Here is a 19,659-nt window from a genome sequence, read left to right on the forward strand (position 1 = left end):
CTCAAAAGAGAAAAAAAAAGTTATTGGAAGGTATTAGAATGCATTGTGGGATCCAGGGAAGGGTGGACCAGCAAGCTGTGAGAAGAACGAGGATGTGTTTGGGTCTCAGGGATAACTGCAGTCAGAGTCTAGATCCCCCCAGGACTCCTCATCTCTATCTGTGCCTCTCTTCAGAAGCCTGCACTCTCCCTCTCTGCCGGACAGCTTTCTCCAAAGGCGAGAAACACCAAGGCCAACTCGTGAATCTCACATTCTATTGCTCTTACCGCCAGAAAGAAACTCTCTGTTTCACTAATAATTCAAAGCATTCTGGGGGAAGATTCTCCAGGCTCAGTGTGGCAGTGTGCCCACCTGAATGCTCACTTTTGCCACTTAGCCCACCCATAACACCAGTGAGCTGTGGGGGCAGGGGAGAGCATGCCATGAATGCAGCAGCTCCCAGGAGCGCCATGCAGTAGAAGCACGATCCGTGTTCCCAGGAGAAGCAGAGAAGCCGGGTGTCTCGTAACACAGATGTCCAGAAGGCTCAGAAAATCCTTCTTCACCTGGATAATGCCCATTTTCCCCAAGGCTCATCTCAGGTAACACCTCCAGAAAACTTTCTCTAGCCACAGTGGATCAGGTACCCTACCGACATGCCCCCATCACCCAGCACAGGCACCTATCTCTAGCCTATATTTTTGATCCCCCTCCTCACCTGTACCACTCTGGGGAAAACAACTGTGGCTGTGCATCTTGGCATTTCTAAGACGTAATCCAGTGCCTGTCCCATGACATGCTTTCAATTCACATTTCTTAAAACATGCATCAAAGAAACATTGAAAAATATGAGATAATACCATGGAATGAGGCTACAGCCCCACTGTATGAGTCCGTTCTCACATCGCTATAAGGACATACCTGAGCCAGGGTGATTTATGAAGAAAAGAGGTTTAATTGACTCACGGTTCCACAGGCCGTACAGGAAGCATGGCTGGGGAGGCATCTGAAAACTTTCAATCATGGCGGAAGGCGAAGGGAAAGGAGGCCAGGTCCTACATGGTGGGAGCAGGAGGAAGAGCGCGAAGCGGGAGGTGCTACACACTTTTAAACAACCAGATCTTGTGAGAACTCACTACCAAGAGGACAGCAAGGAGGAACTCTGCCCTCATGATCCAGTCATCTCCCACCAGGCCCTTCTTCCAACATTAGGAATTACAATTTGACATGAGATTTGGGCGGGGACACAAATCCAAACCTTTTCACCCTCCAAGTGTAACGTGGCTTGCGGGCCACTGGGTACAGAAGATGAGGATGTGAGGAAGTCCTGGGCAGCATCGCACACCAGCCCAGAGCAACCGAGGGTACTCACAGAGGCACCAAAACAGGCTGGGTTTGTTCGGTTTACGTTGTTTAAAGAAGAGAATGTCTAATTTTCAAGATTTTCATTAACATTGTTTTAAAAATTTGTATTCCGTCTCTATAAACGTCAATTTCCTTCTGTGATTTCTGTGAACCTGTGCTCTCTGGATTGTCTTTTCTGTTTATTTTGAGGAGGGAATGTAATAAGCATTTATCACATGCCAATTATGAGGCAGGAATGGTGCCGGGCACCAGCAAGACGTTCAAAGCTCTCAGACACAATCGAATCAGAATCACACTGTCAGTGCTTTGGTAGAAGCACCCAAAGGGACTTTGAGAGCAGAGGAGAGAGAATTCTCAATCAGGCTGGGGCATCTGGAATCTTCCAGAAGCTGCATTGTGGAGAGTGAGAGGTGTGTTGACTTGGGTTTTTTGATTACAGCACAGAATCTGCCTCTGGCCAACTCAGGCAAAATGGAACCACATTAGAATGAATCTATGAAGATAGACTCGGCAAAGGCAGGAGTCACACCAAATCAAGGGATCTGGCCAGCAAGACTCACAGGTAACCCAGCTGGAGCTGCAGAGCTGGCTGAATGAGCTCCTCACACTTTGTTTCTTTCCTTATGTCACTTCAGTCACATTTCCAAATCCTGAGATGAGGATCCAGGGGCCTGGGCCGAATGACACCCCTTTCCTTTGGCCAGGAGAGGACACAGGGTGTTACTGACACCCCCACAGTGTTGCACAGGATGGTGGAGAGAAACGTTCCCTGAAGAATAAGGAGAAAGAGACGCTGATAGTAAAACAAGAAATAATCAGTAAAGTGAAAATTAGTTAAGTGAGGAGGTAGAGAAGAACGTTGCAATTTTACGGAAATACAGTTGCTTATATGATTGGAGCAAAAGCCCAGTGTCAGAGAGTCACAAGAGTTAGCAAGATGAGTAGGCAGGGGTTGACCTCAAAGAACTTCCTGAGCCAGGCCACAGTCTGTACCCTCTCCTGACAGACGGGAGAACCACTGGGAGGTTTGAGGCAGGAAAGAGACATAATGAGATTTGCATTTTTAAAAGATCTCTGGCAGAGATGGAACTGGATGGGAGGAGGCTGAGCTACTGGAAGCCGCTTTAGGATCTAGGTGGTGAGTGAGGCGTTCAGGAAGGAGGTGGGGGCAGGAAAAGACTAAGAACTGCTGAAGGGGAGAATCCTAGGACTTGATGGCTGAAAGTGGAAAATGGGTGGGGGAGGGCAGCCAAAGGATAAGGGGATTTCTGGCTTGATGGCTAAGGGTGTGTTGGAGGGGAGCGGTACAAGGTAAGCGCTTTTTTGGACACGTTGAGTCTGAGGTTCTTACGAGGCTTCCCAGGGTCTTAATAATCCAAATCCTACCCACTCCTGGTTATAAATAACAGCAAAAAATAATAAACAATATCATTCCCTCATTCATTTATTAATCAAGCATTTAGTGGCCACCTATAACGTGCAGGTGTTGGGAATATAGCACATAACAATTTCTCTCTGTAAGGACTCACAATCCAGCACAGATAAGTGAACACAGGAATACAGGATGATAATATTCTGCTACAGATAGTAAGAGAATGAAGTAAATTTCCTCTTTTGCTATGAGACTTAGGTGGAAAGAAAGAGTAGAGGCCATTTTAAATATTATGGCAGTCCTGAAGTCATTCTCTTGCATTCCCAAAACTGACATACTCAACTCTTCAAATGTCTTTAATTTTTACATCATGAAAACATAAACTATCCAAAAAATTCTTCTTCCACAATTCCTTTCAGTTTGTTTCCACTAAATAAGTGTGTTCATATTCACACATGAAGATACATTACACTGCTGAACACCAAGTAACTGAGGAGAGGTTGCAAATAGCTGGAGTAAACAGCAAATTGATTAAACCATAACTTGATAGAAAGCTCAGACGTTGCACAAACCCCGATCGCTCTCACGACCAACACCAGCGCAGCCCAGGGAGCGTATCTTAAATCGGCAATCTGGAAACTCCCCCGTGGCCACCTGTTCCCCTTGCTGTTCTCAGTCCCAGGCTCTGGACTTCATACTCACAGGCACACACACACATCCCTGCAGACATCTGTTTTCAAGAAATGGTGGTGCTAAACTCCTCCCGGAAAATGTGCTGAGAAAATTCTTCTATCCATCAGCTGTGAAGAGCAGAAAGCAAACGGGAGGCGAGGGCCCTTCCAGCTGCCCCGCGCTCTTGCCCGATGGATGGCTGTCGTCCACCTGAGGACTCTGATTTCACTGACAGCTGCTAACATCTTCTAACGCTTCCCTGGTGTCTTGCTATGACAGTTAATTTTGCGTGTTAACTTGGTTAGGCTGCATTGTCCAAACATTTGGTCAAACGGTATTCTGGATGTTTCTGTGAGTTTTTTTCAATGAGATTAACATTTAGATGAGTAGATGTTGAGTAAAGCAAATGACCCTTCATAATATGGGTGGGCCTCATCCCAACAGTTGGAGATCTTCATAGAACAGAGACCGACTTCGCCTGAGCAGAAAGGAATTCTGCCAGCAGCCAGCCTTTGAACTCCACCTGCCACTCTTCCTTGAGTCTCCAGTGTGCCAGACCACCTTGCAGATTTTGGACCTGCCAAGCCTCCATGATTTTATGGGTCAGTTACTTAAATCTCTCTCTGTCTCTCTCTCTCTGGGTCTCTCTATCCTGCTGGTTCTGTTTCTCTAGAGAACTCTGACACATATACCTGGCTCATCTTCAGCTGTGTTGCCTAGATGTTTTGCCCCCGAGACCTGTAGTCAGCCTCTAGGGCCTCAATCCCAGCATGGTTTCTGCACCTGCCATGCCGTGGTGTGGAAGGAAAGGGGAGGAGGAGGTGGGCTGCAATGGCACAACCATGTTGGGCAGAAAATCCCATGCTCAGGCCTTATGTGAGCCTTTCTGCCCCCAATGCCCACCTCAACCCGTCTAGGAGAACGTGAGGCTTCCAATTGTGCTGCATTTAATTGGAAAGAGCGGCAGAGCGAGACTGTACCAGAAAGTTCCCATTGAACCCTGGCCATCGACGCAGCCCTTATAAGGGGTCAAGAGCATGCCAGTCCCTTGCTTCTCTGCGTTCATCAGCATTGGCTGAGTACATGCTGTGACTGACTGGTGTTGGTACAATGGGCACAGAGATTAATAAGACACAGTCACTGCCCCCAGGGAGCCAGAATTTCACATCCCTTTTCTTTTATTCTTCCACAAAACTGGAAACATCATCCAGACATCAGAATTACAAGTTTTTTTTCCTTTTTAATCCTTTCAGAATCCACTTAAAGGGAAAACCTACTGACCACCAGCTGAGGGCTGAATTTTCACAGCCCCTAACATCCAGGTGACTATACCCAGGGGCACAACGGAATTCAAGTGCTAAGGAACCACAGGCATTTTAAAGATAAGTTTAGTAGCATTTTTAGGCACTGCTGTTAAGCTTGTCTGTTCTACCCCCTGATTTGGGGGCATAGCTTGTAGGTTCTTGAAAGTGAGGCTACATCCATTACAGGTTATATTCTTAAAAAGGAAGATGCATAAGAGTTTATAGAGTTTTAAAATATATATATATTTTAAAATTATAGTCAACATAGAGCACTCGGAGGGAATTACAGGTTTCCTTTGGAAGAGGTAAACATGCTTCCAAACTTCTTTCCCAGGAGGCTGTGTAGTTGTATTCACATTGTCGTCACTAGGTGGCAGCAGAGGTACTTCTGTGACTTTCAACCATTGGCTTTGGAAGGCATGGGGGAGGGGAGGCAGCTGACTCAGGCTTCACTTTGGTGTAGGTGAGTGTGGGGCTTTTCCTCCGGGCATCAACTATGTCAAACCACCATAGTATCTATTAATGTCAAAGTAAGTACCTCACAGTATAGAATTGATTTTAATACATCATTATCAATATGTGGCCAACAGAAATTTCCTAGATCTCAGATGCACTTTGTCCCCCTTGTGTGGCCTTTCCTTGGTGTTCCTGAATAGTAGAGATAATCTAGTTTTAAAACTGGTCCTTTTGTGAATGTGTACTTTCATAGCTCCATGTCTCAGGCACCCCTAGAGTATTCACTTAGAATATTAAGTGAATAATATAGAATACCCCCAGGAGTATTCACTTCTCTATTCTCAGGCTGCCTTGGTGCAGACAAATATGTTGTCCCCAACTTCCTGCCTTGTGCCCAAAGAGAAAAAAATGCTCATCATCACTAGCCATCAGAGAAATACAAATCAAAACCACAATGAGATACTATCTCACACCAGTTAGAATGGCGATCATTAAAGTCAGGAAACAACAGGTGCTAGAGAGGATGTGGAGAAATAGGAACACTTTTACACTGCTGGTGGGACTGTAAACTAGTTCAACCATTGTGGAAGACAGTGTGGTGATTCCTCAAGGATCTAGAACTAGAAATACCATTTGACCCAGCCATCCCATTACTGGGTATATACCCAAAGGATTATAAATCATGCTGCTATAAAGACACATGCACACATATGTTTATTGCGGCACTATTCACAATAGCAAAGACTTGGAACCAACCTAAATGTCCATCAATGACAGACTGGATTAAGAAAATGTGGCACATATACACCATGGAATACTATGCAGTCATAAAAAAGGATGAGTTCATGTCCTTTGTAGGGACATGGATGCAGCTAGAAACCATCATTCTGAGCAAACTATCACAAGAACAGAAAACCAAACACCACATGTTCTCACTCATAGGTGGGAACTGAACAATGAGATCACTTGGACACAGGAAGGGGAACATCACACACCGGGGCCTGTTGTGAGGTGGGGGGAGGGGGAGGGATAGCATTAGAAGATATACCTAATGTAAATGATGAGTTAATGGGTGCAGCACACCAACATGGCACATGTATACATATGTAACAAACTTGCACGTTGTGCACATGTACCCTAGAACTCAAAGTATAATAAAAAAGAAAAAAAAAGAAGTCGTACTAAAATAGTGCCTATGGAAAACAGCAGAATTTGACTCCGTTCTCTGTGTCTGGAAATGAATGGATCAACCTCCAGTTAGGGATGCTGTAGAGATGTTTCCTGGATTGAGAAAGATGAATATTGAATTAGAAGGTGACCAAAGTTCCTTCTAATTCTAGGATTCCATTACTCATAAACACATGGCAACTACAATAAACCAGCACTCCACAGTACCTCCCAATGAGCCTGCTTTGGGGATACCCTCCTTAAGACATGTTCAGATCGGCCGGGCGCGGTGGCTCAAGCCTGTAATCCCAGCACTTTGGGAGGCCGAGACGGGCGGATCACGAGGTCAGGAGATCGAGACCATCCTGGGTAACACGGTGAAACCCCGTCTCTACTAAAAATACAAAAACTTAGCCGGGCGAGGTGGCAGGCGCCTGTAGTCCCAGCTACTCGGGAGGCTGAGGCAGGAGAATGGCGTGAACCCGGGAGGCGGAGCTTGCAGTGAGCTGAGATCCGGCCACTGCACTCCAGCCTGGGCGACAGAGCGAGACTCCGTCTCAAAAAAAAAAAAAAAAAAAAGACATGTTCAGATCATGCAGTAGCTACAGTCTATACCACTCAGCCTTAAGCTAGAGGAGCTGCTCCACCAGCCCCTTCCTCTGTTTTCTGCCCCTGCATGGGCCCTTCCTCCATGGTTTTTATCACTGCATGGTCTTACATTTACTTGTGTGCTTGTTGCATCAATGTCTACCTCCTATCCTTCACTGAAATCTGCAAAGGACAGAAACTAGGTCTGTCTGTGCTCAGCACTGTATCCCCAACACTGCACAGAGTAGGAGCATAATTGTTGAATGAATGATGGCATGCCAGTCCCCCTCGGGCCCATCACTCTTCAGGATGGAAACCACCTGCAGACCGGGCATCTTCATGTCCATTTCTCTGTTCAGTGAGCTGGTCCTGGCTTTCTGCAGCTCAACCTGGCGCTCACAGGAGACCTTGAGAACTCTAGAGAAGCAGGTGATTGGCCCTCTGAGTAAGGTTCCTTCCAGCAAAGTTGACACTGTTTGACCTGCCAAAACAAAGACTTGACTTGAACTGTTCCATTACATTGTAGCTCCAGTGTCTTGGGGGGACCCTCCGATTCAGAAGAGAGTTCTTTATGTCTGCAATAGACCCACATACCTCTCTATATCTTTAATCAAAACCATCAGAACACTGCCACTTTTGTTCTGCTTCCAAAATTCCCAAAATGGGTGATTTTTGCCCCCAAAGGACTCACATATCAGTGTAGCCCTCGTGGGAAGCAGGACAGAGGGCATCTCCCAGGCGTATCAGGCAGCACAGAGGGAAAAGATGCCAACACAGAGCTAGGATGTGACCTGATGTGACCTAATATGACCCTTGACAGGTTCTTACTTCACAGGTTGGCTTTAGTTTCTTCCTCTGTAAAAACATAAGGTTTGGTTTGGTCAGATAGCATCTCAAGTCCCTTCCACTCCTGAAAATCTATAATTATGCCTGGGTCATGTGGCTCAAGGGCAACTACCCCATCCCAGGTAAAGACATCCCATTTCCAGACACACTAGTTTGAGGCCTGCTTCAGTAGACCATTTCAATCCCCAAAGAAACTATAAAATGATAGGAGCTTTTCCCTAGATTTCTAACCTTCTCCTTAACACATTATGGCTGAATCTCTTACAGATGTTTCTTGACAGATCATAGTGAAATTACTTCTCAAGAATGATAATCAAATGGAACTTTGTCATTTTTTAATTTAACATTCACTATTTTGAGTTTCCTCAAGGATTTCCAAAGGCTACATGATTATGGCACAACGGATAATTTTTCTGGGGCCCGATTTTAGTAGCAGATGCTACTCTGAGCCGCTTAGCCAATCGATGGGCCTGCCCACCTCCAGTCTCCACAGGGAGAGGCAGTCCTGTTTTCCTCTGCTTCCCTTAGCACACTCAGCAACCGTCATACAGTGATAAAAGTTTCACTTCTTTAATGGAAACAGCACCCAAAGAGAGCCCAGTGTTTACGCTGGCGATGAAAGTTGAAAGAAAGTGAAGAGTTGTAAGAAAATGACAGTTCTTCCAGAAAGTGGAAGTTTTAGCTAATTATGGCATGGTAGGAGCTGTAGTCTTTTAAGGGACAGAGAGTGTGTGGGAAATCCTTACACAGTATTTTTTTCTCTCCTTTTCCTCCATTCTCTGGTGCCCCAACCCTCAGGCAAGCCCACAGCAGTCTCGGTGCAGCAGTGAAAAAGGCCAGCAACAGGCATCCGCAGGAGCTACAGCTCTAAGGCAGAGAAAGCTTGCTCTCAGTTCAGCAGAACTCAGCTCCAAGAAGGTGGCACAAACCCTGTCGCCTCTCTCTCTTCCTCTCTCTCCCGCCCTCTCTCTCCCCTCACTGCTGTAAGGCGGTCACAGAAGTGGGTAGTTACTGGCTGGACAACCATAAAATAAAGCCTCAGGGAACCAGAGTTGCTAAGGAGAGAGCAGAGAGAGGAATTTGGGAAAGCATACAGCATTATCCCCAGAGAAGTAAAAAAAATATATATATATATATAAAATAAGATTGTCTGGGAAAGGAACTCCATAAAGAGGTTTATGAACTCCTGGCTAACCCCTGGCCCGAGCATGTATAAATCTGATCCTAATTGGCATTCAAAACACTTTGAGAACTGAGATTAAGAGACAGGTCTCCCCAGGTTCCAGTCTGACCTCTTGGGTAGGGGGCACTCACAGGGGGCACCCACTTGGGAAGGATCTGAGTAGCATTGAAAGGCTTTGAAAATTGAACTAACATTGGAATTGCAGCTCAGAGAAGATGGGTTGAAATGTGAGGCCTGAACTTAACCAGGTCAAGTGCCTGCCAAAACAAAAATGTCAACATCTTCTGTAGCATTTAAACAAAACCTGAAGTCTTAAATAATCAAAATGTTCAGGGTCCACTCAAATAGTATTCAGCATATAAAGAATCATGAAAGCCTCAACATGTATGGGAAAAGTCAATCAACAGATGCCAGTGCCATGATGACACCAACGTTGGAAGTACCCGACAAAGTTTTTAAAATGCTTGTATGAGCAATCTTGAAGACTCTTGAAGAAAAAACAAAAATAGGCCGGGCGCGGTGGCTCAAGCCTGTAATCCCAGCACTTTGGGAGGCCGAGACGGGTGGATCACGAGGTCAGGAGATCGAGACCATCCTGGCTAACCCGGTGAAACCCCGTCTCTACTAAAAAATACAAAAAACTAGCCGGGCGAGGTGGCGGGCGCCTGTAGTCCCAGCTACTCGGGAGGCTGAGGCAGGAGAATGGCGTGAACCCGGGAGGCGGAGCTTGCAGTGAGCTGAGATCCGGCCACTGCACTCCAGCCTGGGCGACAGAGTGAGACTCCGTCTCAAAAAAAAAAAAAAAAAGAAAAGAAAAAACAAAAATACAAGGTATCATTAAAGAAACAGAAGATATACAGGACAAAAATTAGAAATTTTAGAGTTGAAAGTATAATAACCAATATTAAGAAAACCACACATTAGATGGGTTCAATACCACAAAGGATGTGACAGAGGAAACAGTGAACTTGAAGATACATCAAAAAAAGAGGGAAAAAGCGTTGAAAAAAATCTAGTAGAACTTCAGGTACACATAAAACAATAATAAAAGTTCTAATGTTTGTGTCACTGGAGTTTTAGAGGACAAGAGAAAGAGTGCAGTGCTGAAAAAAAGTTTGAAAAACCAATGGCTGAAGACTTCCCAAGTTTGGCAAAGTATATAACCTACAGATTTAAAAAGTTGACTGAACTTTAAACAGGATAAACACGAATAAAATTATGCACAGATGCGTCACAATGAAATTTTTGAAAAATAAAAAAAATGAAAAAAGTTTTAAAGCAGCCACAGAAAAACAGTGCATTGCAAATAGAGGATTTTCAATTTGAATAACTGTAGATTTTTCATCAAAAACTATGGAGACAAGGAAGCACAACAACATTTTAAAGTAGAGAAAGAAAGAAAGAAAGAAAGAAAGAGAAAGAAAGAAAGAAACAAAGCAAGAAACAAAGAAAGAAAGAAAAAGAAAGAGAAAGAGAGAGCTATAAACTCAGAATTCTGTGAAATAAATACATTCTTAGATGAAGGAAAACTAAGAGAATTCATGACCAGTGTACCTACTTAAGAGATTTGCTAGATAAGTTTTTCAGGCTGAAAGGAAATGATCCAAGAAGAAATCTCAGAACTTCAGGAATAAAAGGGAACAACAGAAATGGTAAGTATCTGGGTAAATATAATAGACTATTCTCTTTCTGAGTACTTTAAAACATATCTGATGTTTGAAAGCACAGGGTATAACATTGTCTGATGAAGCTTTCAATGTGTGCAGATGTAATACATAAAAGAGAAAGGTAACGAAACCTAGTGGTAAGTTTTACACATTCCAATTAAATTGGTAAAATGCTGATTATAAATTGCCATTAAAGTGTTAAAGTTTGTATTTTTTTAAATCCCTAGAGCAACCACTAAAAATGTTATATGAAAAGATATGGTTAAAATCAAAATAAATTCAGATAGAATGCTAAAAACAAAAAAGTTCAAATAATACAAAAGGCAGGAAAGAGAAGACGGACAGGAAGAAAACACAAATAATAAAATGGAAGACCTAAATTCAAACATATGATAATTACATTAAATGTAAATGGTCTAAACAATATCTAGTTTTTACCTCAACTTTGATCCCCATTTAGGGAATCCTAACTAAAAGGTTTTAGAGACTTCCAGAAACCACTGGACCATACTTTTAGAATCACTGCATTTGAATTTTTATCATTTAAAAATAACTAAAAGTGTTGCAAATGGTTGCCTCTGAAGAGTTGGCATTGTGATGGCTTTAGGGAGAGGTCGGAAAAGGAACTAATTTTTTGTTTAATCTACATGATCTGACATAGGCTGCAATACATAAGTTAATGTCTTTTACTACCACATAGTTTTCAACTATTTCTCTAGGATGGTGGTAGGCACCCGTAATCTGAGCTACTTGGGAGGTTGAGGCAGAAGAATCACTTGAACCCATGAGGTGGAGGTTGCAACGAGCCAAGATCATGCCATTGCACTCCAGCCTGAGAAACAAGAGTGAAACTCTATCTAAAAGAAAAAAGAAAAAAAAAAATCAGACTTAATCTGCACTATAGACCAAATAAATCTAACAGATATTTACAGAACATTTCATCAAACAGCTGCAGAATACACATTCTTTTTCTCAGCACACAGATCATTTTCAAGGATAGACCACATGTTAAGTCACAAAACACGTTTTAAAACATTCAAAAAATTGAAATCATGTCAAGCATCTTATCTGACCACAAAGGAAAAAACCTGGAAATTAATAACGAGGAATTTTGGAAACCATACAAAAACATGGAAATGCCACAATATGCTCCCGAATGGACAGTGGGTTAATGAAGAAATTAAAAAGGAAACTGAAAATTGTCTTGAAACAAATGATAATGGAAACACAACATACCAAAACCTATTGGAAACAGCAAGAGCAGTATTAAGGGGGCAGTTTATAGACAAAAGTGCCCACATCAAAAAAGAGGAAAAACTTCAAATAATCTAATGATGCATCCTGAAGAATTAGAAAATTAAGAGCAAACCGTATCCAAAATTGGTAGAAAAGAAGTAATAAAGATCAGAGTAGAAATAAAGAAAACAATACAAAAGATCAATGAAACAAAAAGTTGGGCTTGGCCGGGCGCGGTGGCTCAAGCCTGTAATCCCAGCACTTTGGGAGGCTGAGGTGGGCGGATCACGAGGTCAGGAGATCGAGACCATCCTGGCTAACGTGGTGAAACCCCATGTCTACTAAAAATACAAAAAATTAGCCAGGTGTGGTAGCATGCACCTGTAGTTCCAGCTACTCGGGAGGCTGAGGCAGGAGAATCACTTGAACTAGGGAGGCGGAGGTTGCAGTGAGCCGAGATCACGCCACTGCACTCCAGACAGAGCGAGACTCTGTCTCAAAAAAAAATAATAATAATAATAAACAAATAAATAAAAGTATTGGCAAGTTTGTGAAGAAATTGGACCTTTTGTGCACTGTTGGTAGGAATGATGCAGCTATTAAGGAAAACATTATGGCAGGTCTTCAAAAAATTAATAATAGGTTTACCATATAATTCAGCAACTCCACTTTTGAGTATATACCTCCCGAAATGGAAAACTAGGAGTCAAAGAAGTATTTGTACACCTACATTCATAGCAGCATTTTCCATAATAGTCAAAATGTGGAATCAACCCAAATGTGTCCATCAGCAGATGAATAAACAAAATGTGGTGTATATACCTATATATATATGTAATCAAATATTATCTAGCCTTAAGAAGGACTGAAATTCTGACATGTACTATGATATAAATGAACCTTGAAGACATGCTAAGTGAAATAAGCCAGACACAAAAAGACAAATACTCTATGATTCTACTTATATAAGATACCTAGAAAAGTCAAATTTATAGAAACAGGAATAGAATGGTTTAATATTAAGAAACATATTAGTTTTAGGCAAGGCATCAGTAAAAAAACAGAATCTTTTCATGAATACCAAGAAAGTATTCAATAAAATCCATCATCCATTCCTGTTGAAAACTGTTCAAAAATTAGAACCAGAGTAATAATGCATTAATATGAAATGGCTCTCTCTCCTAAAAACCAAAAAACCAACATCACATTTAAAACCCTAGAGGATATCCTCTATAACCATTACTAATTTATGTTTTAGAAATTGTAGCCTCAACCCAAATGTCCTTCAGTGACAGATTGGATTAAGAAAATGTGGCACATATACACCATGGAATACTATGCAGCCATCAAAAAGGATGAGTTTGCGTCCCTTGTAGGGACATGGATGCAGCTGGAAACCATCATTCTTAGCAAACTATCACAAGAACAGAAAACCAAACACCGCATGTTCTCACTCATAGGTGGGAACTGAACAATAAGATCAATTGGACTCAGGAAGGGGAACATCACACACAGGGGCCTATCATGGGGAGGGGGGAGAGGGGAGGGATTGCATTGGGAGTTATACCTGATGTAAATGATGAGTTGATGGGTGCAGCACACCAACATGGCACAAGTATACATATGTAACAAACCTGCACGTTATGCACATGTACCCTACAACTTAAAGTATAATAATAATAAATAAATTTAAAAAAAAAAAAAAAAAGATGACTACTGAGAAACAACATGTAACTGCATGTAACAACATGGATACACATGAGTTGACACACACACACAAAATTTTTCTGAATGAAAGTCAAACTCCATCTGTACTGTATTCAACTTATGTAAAGTCCTAGGCCATATAACTAATGTACAACGAGGACAGATCAGTGGATGCCTGGGAATGGGAAAGTGGGGAAATAGAAAATTTTTCTAAGAAATAAATGTGTTCATTACCTTGACTGTGAAAAAAAAAAAAGAAAAAGAAAAGAAATTGTAGCCAACACAAAAATATATAAAACAAATAAGAATTATATTTATAGTAAGAAAAAGAAAACATATATCATTGTTTGTAGGCATATTTCTAGTGATCTAAAAGTACATTCTACACTTTACAGAGAACCCTTCTTTCTGTTCGTCTTCACTCCTCCCACCTTGATTCCAGTTCCTCTTTTATCTGAACATTTATCACCCTTAATTACTCGTTCTTGCTTTAATCCATTTTAAAATATTGCAGCCAGTTTGGACTGTTAAAGACATCTTTCTGCAAACAGTTATCCAGGTGACCTTGAATCAACCCAGTTCTTCTACTTTTCTCACTTGTAGTTTTCGAGAATAAGTATAAAATGTGCTGGGAATGCAATGTCCTGAGATAGAGAGAGGCTGGCCACAACAGCCTGGGCTTTATTCCAGTTCCCCTCCAGAAACAGGATGTCCTTCGGTGCTTTGGTCCAGGGACCCCCCAGGACTCCGGAGTGTAAAACACAGAGCGGGGTGCTTTCTGGGATCCCTCACCTGCAGTGCAAGTGGAGGATGTACAGCCAGGACTCCACCTGCCTAGGGCAGCTTTCCTGAGCCTTGAGGGACCAGCTTACAATGGACCTTAGGCTTCGGCTGTTCCTGGCTACCTTTCTGTGAGTAACGAACCCACTTCGTGTAACCTGATGTGTGGGTGGGTGATAAGTCGATAACCAGTGTATAGTGGGCCTGCTTACACTTTCCACTTTAAATTCCCAGTAACTTCTCTTTGTTCTTAGAATGAAATCCAAAGTCTGAACACATCCTATAATGTTTTAAATGAGCTGGCCATTTTCTACATAATATTTAACAACTGCAATTATTTTATACATTTGTCCACCTATTACTTTTGCCTTCCTCCCCTGGAATGTGACCTCCATAGAAGCTAGGCATTTATGTGTCTGGTTCACCAGGGAGATGGCTCCCTAGTGCCCAGGACAGTTCTGGTACATAGTAACCACTCAATGAGCACCTCTTGGAGACATAAAGGAATGAATTTCAATTCTGAGCATCTATAATTTACGAAATAAAGTAAACATTTTTCTCTGGAAAGTTTCATGAGGAAAGGTTTTATCACAGCACTCGATAGCCAAACATTTCAACATGAAATTAATGAAAAGAAATGAAATTACCCAGAACACAATGGAATATTTTTAAATGGGTTTGAGATCAGCAATTGTACTTAATATGAGTTTTTGAAAGTATGACAGCAACAGAAAAGTTGATCTTAGCTTCTGAAAGTTAATAAAGCTGAGTACAAAGTTTAAGAGATTACTGCCTAGAAATCCACAATTAATCAAATTAACTCCAGCTACATTAAATAGATTTGTGGCCTTAGGCATATCTGCCATTACTTTATTTAAGTTAGGAAGGAATTTATTGCTTTTCAGTAAGCAGGGTCAGTGACAGAAAAGCTGAAACATCCATGGATCATCTCAAGTTTTTACCCACTAATTCTTTTGAATGAGTAAGTAGATGTTGTCAACTTACCGCTCCTATAGTTTGACATGGTTTGGTTGCCCCCTCCAAATCTCATGTTGAAATGTGATCCTCAGTGTTAAAAGGGGGGCCTAATGGGAGGTGTATGGATCTTGGGGGCAGACTCTTCACGAAGAGATGGAGGATAGGGGTAGTAGGTATCAGTGAGTTCTTACTCTGTTATCTCCCAAGATAACTGGACATTAAAAAGAGCCTGGCACCTCCCACCTCTCTCTCGATTTCCCTCTTGGAAGTGATCTCTGCACAAGTCAGCTCCCCTTTCCCTTTCACCAGGAATGGAAGCAGCCTGAGCTGCTCACCAGAAGCAGATGCTGGTGCCATGCTTCTTGTATAGCCTGCAGAACCATGAGCCAAATAAACCTCTTTTCTTTATAAACTACCAGCTACATGTATTCTTTTAGAGCAACAAAAGCAGACTGCAACACCAACCTTGCTAAATGCTGCCAATACCTTAATGAAGTAGGTGATCACAGCAGATAAACGGCAGATCATTTTACATAATCATGTTATATTATTTGTCTTAATCTCACATGATTAACAGCAGCCCTAATATATTAATTCCATCTGGCCTGGCTACCTGTGGAGTCACTGTAAGGCATATAATTAGATTTATAAGGGCTGTCTGCAATTATAATTTGGCTTAAAACATTTGGAGGTATGAAATGTGCACTACATTTCTGCTCCATGAAATTCTACAGATGCTTTAGAATGAAAACAGTCATTCAAGAGAATAATCACATTGTATTATTATAATGAAGTGTTACATTGGCTGAATTGAACCTGTGATTTTTCTGCAATTTTTCTATCAATAAAAGCACTGACAACAATTTAATTCAGCTTGCCCAGCATGATCAAAGATACCACTGAGGGAGAGGAATCAGCAAGGATCCTAGCCTAGCTGGGGACTCAAGACATGACTTTGACATGATATTGTCAATTGCAGGCCACAGCAGTGAGGGTGGGGAAGTCCAATGGACAAGTGGAGTCCCAAAACAGGTTCACTGGAGGCATAAAAAAATGCAAGGAGTCAAGTGCAAGAGACTAAATGCATAGGGGTCAGTAATGTAAAGCAGTCATTATGACCTTCCTCTATGAGGTGAATGTAAGCACTTCCAAATATAAAAGAAAGACATGAGTAGTCAGCAAAGAAAGAGAAACTAGTTTTTAAAAAGCCAAATAGAAATTTGAGAATTGAAAAACAGAATACCTGAAATTTAAAAATGCACTAAGTGGGCTCAATAACAGAATTGAAATGAGAGAGAATGATGTCGGTGAATTTAAAGATAGATCAGTAAAAATTACCTTTCTGTAAAACAAAGAGAAAAAGGATTAAAAGTAGGTAAATAGCCACAGGAACTTGTGGGACAATCTCAGTATCAGTGGAGTCCCTGAACAAGAGATGAAAGATATCAGGACAGACAAAATATTTGACAAAACAATGAACAGAAATTCCTCAAATATGGCAAAAGACATAAATGCATAGATTCAAGAAGTCTAGAAAAACCAAACAAAATAAACTCAAAGAAAACCATGCTAACACACATCAAAATTAAACTGCTGAAAACCAAAGATAAATATCTAGAAAGCAGCCATAGCAAAATGATATATTTTGCAAAGGAGACCAACAACTCAAATACTAGTGAATACTAATGATTCCTCATTAGAAACCATAAAGGCAGTGGAGTAAAATCTTTAAAGTGCTAAAAGAAAAAAAATGTCAACTCAGAATTATATATCCAATGAAAATATCCTCCAGGAATGAATGTAAAATAAGGATATTCTCAGATGAAGGAAAACAAAGAGAATTCATTGCCAATGTATCTAAGAAAAATTCCTAAAGGAAGCTAATGTGGAAGAAAAATGTTCCTAGAAGAAAATCTGAAACTTCAGGAATGAATAAAAAACAGTAGAAATGATAAATAGCTGGTTAAATAATACTTTTCTAAGTTATTGAAACTATGTATGAAGTTTGAAAGCAAAAATTGTAACACTGTTTGGGAGGGTGTCAATGTATCCAAATGTAATACAGATGACAACTATAACACAAACAGGGAGGGTGAAGAAACCTGTATGGTTACCAGTCTTCAACATTTTACTTGAAGTTGTTAAATATTAAATCCAGATAAACTATATATATGTATGTATGTGTGTATATATATTCACAAACATACATATATGTGTATATGTGTGTATATATATAATATCATAATATTATATATTCTTTGGAACAACCACTGGAAAAAAATACAAAGAGATTGATATGGTTTGGCTCTGTGTCCCCACCCAAATCTCATGTCGAACTGTAATCCCCATGTGTTGAAGATGGGGCCTAGTGGGAGGTGACTGGATTATGGGGGCAGATGTTTCCCTTGCTATCATTGTGATAGTGAATTAGTTCTCAAGAGATCTGGTTGTTTAAAAGTGTGTAGTTCTTCACCCTTCATTCTCTCTCTCCTGCTCTGCCATGTGAAGATGTACCAACTTCTCCTTCACCTTCTGCCATAACTGTAAGTTTCCCGAGGCCTCCCCAGCCATGTTTCCTCTACAACCTGCAGAACCATGAGTCAATTAAATCTCTTTTCTTTATAAATTCCCCAGTCCCAGGCAGATTGTTGGTTTGAGGTTTTTGTTGTTGTTGTTGTTTTGTTTTGTTTTGCTTTGTATTGTTCTACAGAGTCTTGCTCTGTCTCCCAGGCTGGAATGCAGTGCCACAATCTCAGCTCAACCTCTGCCTCCTGGGCCCAATCAATCCTCCACCTCAGTCGCCTGAGTAGCTGGGAGTACAGGCATGTGCCACCATGTCTAGCTGATTCTTTTGTATTTTTTGTAGAGATGGGGTTTCACCATGTTGCCCAGGCTGGTCTCAAACTCCTGAACTCAAGAGATCCACCTGCCTCAGCCTCCCAGAGTGCTGGGATTACAGTTCAGGTAGTTCTTTATAGCAGTGTGAGAATGGACTAATACAGACATAAAGCAAAAATAAATAAATAAATAATTAATTAAAAAATTTTTAAAAACTACCCTAATGGATAAATTAAAATGGAATACTAAAAATAATTCAAAGAAGGTAAGGAAGGAGAAGAGAAGAGCAAAAACAAACAGAAAAATAACAAAATAGGAGGTCTATATCTAATAATATCAATAATCATATTAAATGTAAATGGTCTAAATATATCATTTAAAAAACAAAGATTGTCAGATTGGATTTTTTTTAAAAAAAACTAACAACTATATGTTGTCTACAAGAAACCTACTTTAAATATAATGATACACATATATTAAAAGTCAAAGAATGAAAACAGATAAACCACGCAAACACTAATCCAAAGAAAGCTGTGTTGTCTACATTAATATAAAAAATAGACTTCATATAAAGGAAAATTACTTACCAGGGATAAAAAGGGACAGTACAAAATAATAAAGGTCAATTCATCAAGAAGACATACAGTCATCAGTTTGTAGCCACCTAACAACAGAGCTCCAAAATGCATGAAGCAAAAACTGATTGAACTGAACAGAGAAATAGTCACATTTACTATTACATATGGTGACATCAACATTCCTCTCTCAGTAATTTATGGAACAAGGAGACACAAAATCAGTAAGTGACAATGAATGATAGGATGCACACTCTTGTGACGACACATGGAATGTTCACCACGATAGGCCACATACTACTGGATATAAAACCACTTTAACAAATTTAAAAGAATTGAATTCATACAAAGAATGTTCTTGGAATACAGTGGAATTAAACTAGAAATAAGAGAAAGATCATGAAAAATCCCCAAATACGGCCGGGCATGGTGGCTCACACCTGTAATCCCAGCACTTTGGGAGGCCAAGGTGGGCGGATCACGAGGTCAGGAGTTTGAGACCAGCCTGGCTAACACAGTGAAACCCCATCTCTACTAAAAATACAAAAAATTAGCTGGGCATGGTGGCGGGCACCTGTAGTCCCAGCAACTTGGGAGGTTGAGGCAGGACAATGGCTTGAACTCAGGAGGTGGGGACTGCAGTGAGCCGAGATCGCTCCACTGCACTCTAGCCTGGGTGACAGTGTGAGACTCTGTCTCATTAAAAAAAAAAAAAAAAAAAAAAAAAAAATCCCCAAATACTTAGAAATACCTTACCTTTCCTCCCTTCAGGAAGGACACCTGAGGCACATGTTCTTCACTGGCGCCCAGGATACTACAGTAGAATTGAGTGTCAGTTGTCCACAGAGGTAACTTGCTTGATGATTTTACCCTTTAATGCCTGCCTTTCCCTGCCTCTTTTAATTCTCTACTCTTACACCAAGGTTTCCTGGAATCAGTCCCCAAA

The 19,659-nt window shown here is 41.1% G+C and overlaps 1 protein-coding gene across 1 annotated transcript in view; it reads right to left on the bottom strand.

Moving 5' to 3' along the window:
* The window catches only part of LOC105487336 (N-alpha-acetyltransferase 40-like), a 137,176-nt gene that overhangs the window by 111,602 nt on the left and 5,915 nt on the right, over positions 1-19,659 (bottom strand). The window contains exon 3 of the mRNA XM_071097702.1: positions 1,905-2,113. The gene's annotated coding sequence lies outside the window, so the exon portion shown is untranslated. The remainder of the gene's footprint in view (positions 1-1,904; positions 2,114-19,659) is intronic.

The sequence above is a fragment of the Macaca nemestrina genome, chromosome 5 (assembly GCF_043159975.1).
Source record: "Macaca nemestrina isolate mMacNem1 chromosome 5, mMacNem.hap1, whole genome shotgun sequence".
Lineage (NCBI taxonomy): Eukaryota > Metazoa > Chordata > Mammalia > Primates > Cercopithecidae > Macaca > Macaca nemestrina.